Source organism: Vigna angularis, chromosome 5, assembly GCF_016808095.1.
Source record: "Vigna angularis cultivar LongXiaoDou No.4 chromosome 5, ASM1680809v1, whole genome shotgun sequence".
NCBI lineage: Eukaryota > Viridiplantae > Streptophyta > Magnoliopsida > Fabales > Fabaceae > Vigna > Vigna angularis.
In genome coordinates, this window is record NC_068974.1 from 14700241 (window position 1) to 14706775 (window position 6535).

The following is a 6535-nucleotide window of genomic DNA, read 5'->3' on the forward strand; positions in this document are numbered from 1 at the left end:
ATTTTCTCCTGGGTGCAAATAGTAGGGACTGGCTGGGTTGGTTGCTGGTTCAAATTGTTCCATGGTGGAATAAAGAAACCACCAAGAGGCCCAAGAAAAAGTCAAGAACGATCAGAGGGATGAACGGAAGCAGAGCAGGCACTTAGACCTGCTCTGATACCATATTGGAACAGGCCCAGCACTGTGCACTTACAACGTTGATGGCCCAATTCCCTTCTTGGCCCATGTGGCATATTACTCTGAAAGTGGATTGCGTGCGTGGCATAATGCAGAAACGAAATATCGAGAGAGAGAGAAAGACGAGACGGAGCGAGAGGCGATGGAGGGAGAAGAGAGCGGCGACTCCCTCAACGGCGATCTGAGACGGTGGTGGTCGGAGCTCCAGAAGGAGAAAGTGTAGATCGAAAGACGGTAAGTAACGTAAACTGAATCTTTCTTTATTCTGTTAAAAGTGATAAAGTCTGAATACATTGACATTGAGGGAAAAAGGGGAAAGGAACCCTATATATATAGGGTTCCATGAAAGGGGGAAAAACAGAAGAACACCTAAAATAAGTTAACTGTTGAAAGACAGTTAAGAGAATCAACAGTTATTCTCAATATGGCCCATGAGAAAAGAGGCGGGTTGATAGGTTGGCTTGGAGAATAAAAAGTGCTGGATGGGGATTTTAAGTAGCAGCCACCTAGGAAGCATTTTTTTTTGGATTAACGGAATGTAACACACGGAGAGAAAGAAAAAGAGTTTTCATGATCGGGCTGGAGGGACGGCCGAAAAGAAAATACTGCACGTGAAGAAGAGGGGTCCATGGGGCTTCAGATAAAAAGGCGGGCATTCAACGTTCATTGAAGGAGCAGCAGCCGCCACTTAAAAGGGGAATTTTTCTTTCTTAGTTTGGCGGTGAACCATGTTTACACTGTTGGATTTTGGATGAATGAGAAGAAGAAAGCTGGAGGTGTCACGGCTGCAATGTAGCACATTTCATTTTGGAGAGCAGCAGCACGTTGGAGAGTGTGGGGTCACGGCTGCAGAAAAAGCACACATGGTGATTCATTTCTTAAAAAAATGACTTTCATTTTGAGTGAGCTGCTGTCACGTCAAGTCCAGCAATTATTTTAGTAGAGCAAGGCTTATGATTTACATTGGAGGCGGACATTCATCTTTGCTTGGAGAAAAGAAACACGCGTGATTCAACATTGGAAGAGGACATTCATTTTCATGAAGCACACATGGTGATTTTTCGGGAGGTGCATAAAGGTTTTCTTTTAGATACAATAATCATGCTTGGATGAGAATGATGTTTACATTCGAGTTGCTGAAATACAAAAAGTGAAGGAGCTGTTGGTTTGGAAGTTAAATTCATTGAATCATCAGTCACGTTTTTCAATGTTCATCATTAGTTTTCTTTATATCTTTTTGCCATGGTGAATGTGTGGTGATAGACGACCATAATGTGCATTAAGATTTTTAGCTAAGCATTGCATTTGTCATTTGCATTTGAGTTTTGTCCTTGTTGCACGATGCTTCTTGCCACATTGTATATATCTTTATTTTGGAAAAGGGAGGCATTTGTTTCACGGAATGAAGAAGAGGTGCAACTCGGTTTTTCTTTCTTTTAAGATGGGAAGCACGGTGATTCATGGAGAATGAGGATGATTCATTTTGAAAGAGACGCATGGCATTCAATTTATTTCTTTTAGAAAAAAAGGGAAGCGGTGATTAGTTGATTGAAGGTGCACACGGTTATGTCCCAAGAGGTTTTGTTTTATATATTTTCCTACACTTGAATCAGAGGAAATTTTGTTTTAGATTTTCCATGTTAAAATATAATGAGGATTTCACTTTTTAGTTTAAGTGTGGCATCTCATGTTATTATAATATAATGAGCATTTCCCTTTTTAGATTAAGTGTGGCATTTCGTGTTATTATAGAGTTGATGTGTTTTGTTATTTATTTCTTGCATTTCAATTTGTCAGCACCTTGAGTATTTAATTTTAATTCCAAGCTGCATTGGACATTTAATGTTTTAGCTTAAATATTGCATTTGAATAACACACCACGTGTTTCTTTATTATCTGCTGAATTTTAAGTAGTTCACACATCTTGTTTTGGGACCGTTTAATTTATTGTTTTCGTTCACTATGTTGTTGTTAGAATTATTGGTTATTGTGTATGAGTTGTGTTCAAGTGTGTTCCAACTAAAGAGTGAGTTGGAAAGGAGTGTGTATGTGTTGTATCTGAGTGTGTGTGAGGTGTGTTCCATTCACTTAATCCTATAAATATAGGATTAAGGAGAAGGGTGTAAAAACCAAGTGATTCAATATAATTTCATATTTTCACAGTAGTCTATTTTGTTTGACTTCTTTATCTTCCTGCGTTTCCAATTTCCTCACTTGCTTTAGAGACCATTCGGTCTCAATGTAGAATCGTTTGGTCATCTGTAGGACCGTTCGGTCTTCATGCTTTGTTCATTTATTTCAATGTTTTCAATTATGTTTGGTTGTATTTAATTTTTAGTTTTAATTTAGTTCATTTCTAATCACAAAAACACTTTCAAACCACCCCACTACGTGTTTGACCTAAGTCTCGAACCACATTTGGTCCTTGAGAGACGAACTAGGAGTCACTTTCTAGCACTATACTACATTTTTAATGCACATCAAATTTGTATGGTGTGCGACACCCATCACTCCATCATCCCACACACTCTCAAGCACTCTCCCAAGAGTTCTCATCACTTTTCCCCTCTTCCCCCTTCACAAAACCTCTCTTCCACTCACTTTTTCATCAAGTTTCCATCCAAGTTTGGTTTTGAGTGAGAGCATTGTTGTTAGGGGCTGATCTTTGCACATTCCTAGAGCATTTTAAGCATATTCAACATCTCCACCCAAGTAAGTACAAGCATTTTACATTCTAGGATTTTTGAGAGCATGAATTGGTATGAACATGGTTGTCTAAGCATGAATTTGTTGGGATTTTGATTTTTATGCATGATCTGATGAATTAATCATTGTTTGGACCGATTAAACTGCTTTATTTGCGTTGAGGGGTTTTGTTTGCCCTCAGCGGTGATAGGAATGATTTTAGGGAGTTGTTTGGGGTTTACTAATTCTTAATGATGTTTCTGGTGGTTTTGTGAATTGTGTTTGATGTAGGGATGACCTCCTTAACGGGCAAGAGACTCAAGACTACAACATCAAAGAGGAAGGATAAGGAACCAGACCGCTCCTACTCTACCAAGTTCCTTTTCCCGCAAGCATGAGCACCATTTCAACATTGTCCAGGATAGGAGGTTACTAATGGAAAGAAAGGCTGGACTGATGCCTGATTTTGCTCCATAGTTTGGAGAACAATTGGAGAACAGGAACTAGGGAAGGCTAGCCACTTATCCTACACCAGCTAACATAGTAGTGGTTAAAGAGTTTTACACCAACGCAAGGCAGTTGGGTGATTATCTTGTAGAGGATTATATGAGCTATGTTAGAGGACACACCATCCTGTATGACCCAAATTCTATTAGCTAGTTTCTAAATACTGAATGAGATGGTGAGCAGTGTCAGTTTGTTTTAAATATCGAAGAAGGAGCAGACTTTGGTGATGTGGAGAGTGTTCTATGTGTGCCTGGAGGGCACTTTCAAAGAAATAGGAATGATGCAGTTGTGAACATCAGGAAAGCTGATCTGACTCCTTTAGCAAAATATTGGATGGCATTTTCTCATGCCAACATCCAACCGTTCTCACATGTTTCAGACATTATTGTCAGCAGGGCACTCCTTTTGTATTGTGTGCTTAAATCGATGATTAACATTGGCCAGGTCATAGCCAATGAGATACAGTTGTGTGCAAATACCATGAACAACAAGGCACCCTTGGAGCATCCTCTTTGATTACACATCTCTGTGAGCTAGCTAGGGTGAATACTTCTACACCGCCATTTGAGAGGCCTAGGAAGGCAATTGATGAGGCTTACTACAGACAATATTGTGGCGGTGATGAGGCAGCTCTGCCAGTACCACCACGTCATCCTTGCAAAGGGAAAGGAGCACCACATGGCCAGGTACTTGTAGAGCCTCATGAGGCAGAGCCATTTCAGATGAGGGACATGTATATGTCTCTTATGGATGTCATGATGTAGTCCCTTCACAGAGGGCAGGTGGCCACAACTGAGATGATCATTAGGATGTATGATACACCCCAAGGACATAGGTGGACCATGGATGAGTTTAATAATGTGGTGGCGTGGCCAAAGGAGCAAGCCTAGGGCAGTGGAGCTGGAGCAGTTAGAGCTTCAACTATGGATGTTGATGATGATGAGGATGCTTTTAAAGATGCTGAGGATGATGAAGAGGAGGAAGATTTAGATGACAACATGGGCTGATGAGGAGTTGAGATAGCATTTACTGATGGATGCTATCAACACTAGGGTAGGATTTTTCTTATATTTTGTTTTGTATTATGGAACTTATTTGCTTCTGTTTCTAGATTAGGCTTTGATGTACTAAGTGTGAAACTTTATCTGCTATGATGAGTATTGCTTGATGATGCTTGGATATTGATGGATGTTGAGATTGTGCACTATATGTTGATAGATAGGTGGTGGTTCAACACAACTTTGTGAACAAATGCATGATGTTGTGATTGTGATTATGATGCTAAGCAGGATGTGTATCTAGAATATGTGGAATGTTGAATGAGCCTATATGTGAGGTTTTGAGCTCCAGAATTTTTGGTGAATGAGTGTTATTACTTTGAAAGCTTGAATGACTTTGCCTAGGTTTCTGTGATTTAAGCACTTGCTTGTATGTGTCATATGATCAAGGCCATTTCTTGTTAACCCTTTTTATCCAAATGCATGATTTTAGCCCACTAAAAGAGAACACAAAGTGTTCTATCCTTTGAACCTTTAGGCTTGAACATGATGTGAAAACCCTTTGTGAAAATCTTTACCTTGAGTTGAGTTGAGAATTCTATTTGTGGTATTGATAAATGTTCAAGTTTGGGGTTGTTGGGAAATCTAAAAAGGAAAAATAAAAATCATTGAGCTAAGTGTGAAGCATGTGAAAATCAAATGAAAAATGAAAGAAAAGAAAGAAAAGCTCAATGTAAGGGAAAGTTGGGAATAAGTAAGAAAGGTTGTGTTTAAATGAGTAACTCTCTTAACTCAAGGCTTTTGTGATTCAGAAAAACCAATTTTTCTTCTTAGCCCAACCACATTATAAGCCATATAAAAGTCCTTGTGATGATGCTTACTTGTGAGTGTGATAATTGTGGTTAAATGAAAGACAAAGTTGATTCATGTGACACTATAATAGTAGAGTGAATGAGTGACCTCTATACACACTTGTGTAATTGAGTGAAACACTTTATCTTTTGAGGAATTCCATGAGCACATGATTACATTTATGCTTAGTTAAATGATCATTCATGAGAATAACATTTGTTGGCTACTGTATGATTATATGAACACCACAATGAGCTTAATTAAAGTATGTGTGCATCTTGACAAAATTCTTTTTGATGAGTTGATTTGGGTAATTACTTGTCTTGAAAGAAAGAGTTTTTGAATGTGTTGAACCATTGTATTGATTGGTGGAAGACTGAGTTACATCTTGTTTCCTTCAGGACAAGCAAAGTTCTAAGTTTGGGGTTGTGATAACGGTTGAAAAACCGTTATTTTCGTACTTAATTTTGACATAAAAAACAACCTTGATGACTTAGAAACTAGCTTGGAACCATGTTTTTGCTTAAGTTTTGGAAATAAGAGAGTTGGATGGGTTTTATGATTGATTTTTCTTGTTTTGGCAGGTTTTAAGATGAATTGGATGAAAGAAGTGTAGTGGCATGGAGTTGGATTCAGAAAAGGAAGAAAAAGTGCACAAAAGAAGAGCCGCAAGTACCGCTCAGCGCCACTTTTACCGTTGAGTGGCATTCTAAAGGACCGTAGTCAACGCTGAGGGCCAAAATTGCAGTTAAGCGTCAAAATAAAAGAATCGCACTTAATGTTGAGCGTTAATTACCGCTGAGCGCCATTTTATTGGGCTTTGGGCCAATATTCTGTAATTTTTAGAAAGCTATATAAGGTTTTAGTCGACCTAAGGGTCATATCTTTGGACAGAAAGAGGCAGAATCACACTCTCTTCACCCCTTGGAGGAGGATTTTGGATGCTCAAGCTCCACTCTTCAACTTCTAGGGTTCTATCTTTCACTCTAGTTTAACCATGTCTATGGTGAACTAAACCTCCATTGTTGTTGGGGAACCATTGCCATCCTTTGAAACTCTCATGTATTGAATTGGTTCTTTAATTTATATACTTTCTTTCATTAATTGTTAGGGTTTTTCCTCTTTACTCTATGCATGCTTTGTTTAACTCATTCAATTGCATGATCATTGATGTTATCTATATGGACACATATAGGTAAATCTAGAACTGGGGAAATTCTCCTGGAAGCAATATTACCTAGACATAGGAATAGGAGGATCAGTTGCCTTTAAGCTTCTGTGCGAATGTAATGCATGAATAATTGCTAGGGAGACAA

At 38.7% G+C, this 6535-nt stretch overlaps 1 long non-coding RNA gene across 1 annotated transcript; it reads left to right on the forward strand.

Annotated features, from left to right (window-relative positions):
- The first annotated feature begins 276 nt into the window (after window positions 1-276).
- On the forward strand, window positions 277-6302 carry LOC128196535 (uncharacterized). Its single transcript, XR_008248948.1, has 3 exons — window positions 277-411; window positions 3154-4422; window positions 5804-6302. It is a non-coding gene; the product is annotated as an uncharacterized LOC128196535 (long non-coding RNA).
- The last annotated feature ends 233 nt before the right edge of the window (window positions 6303-6535 follow it).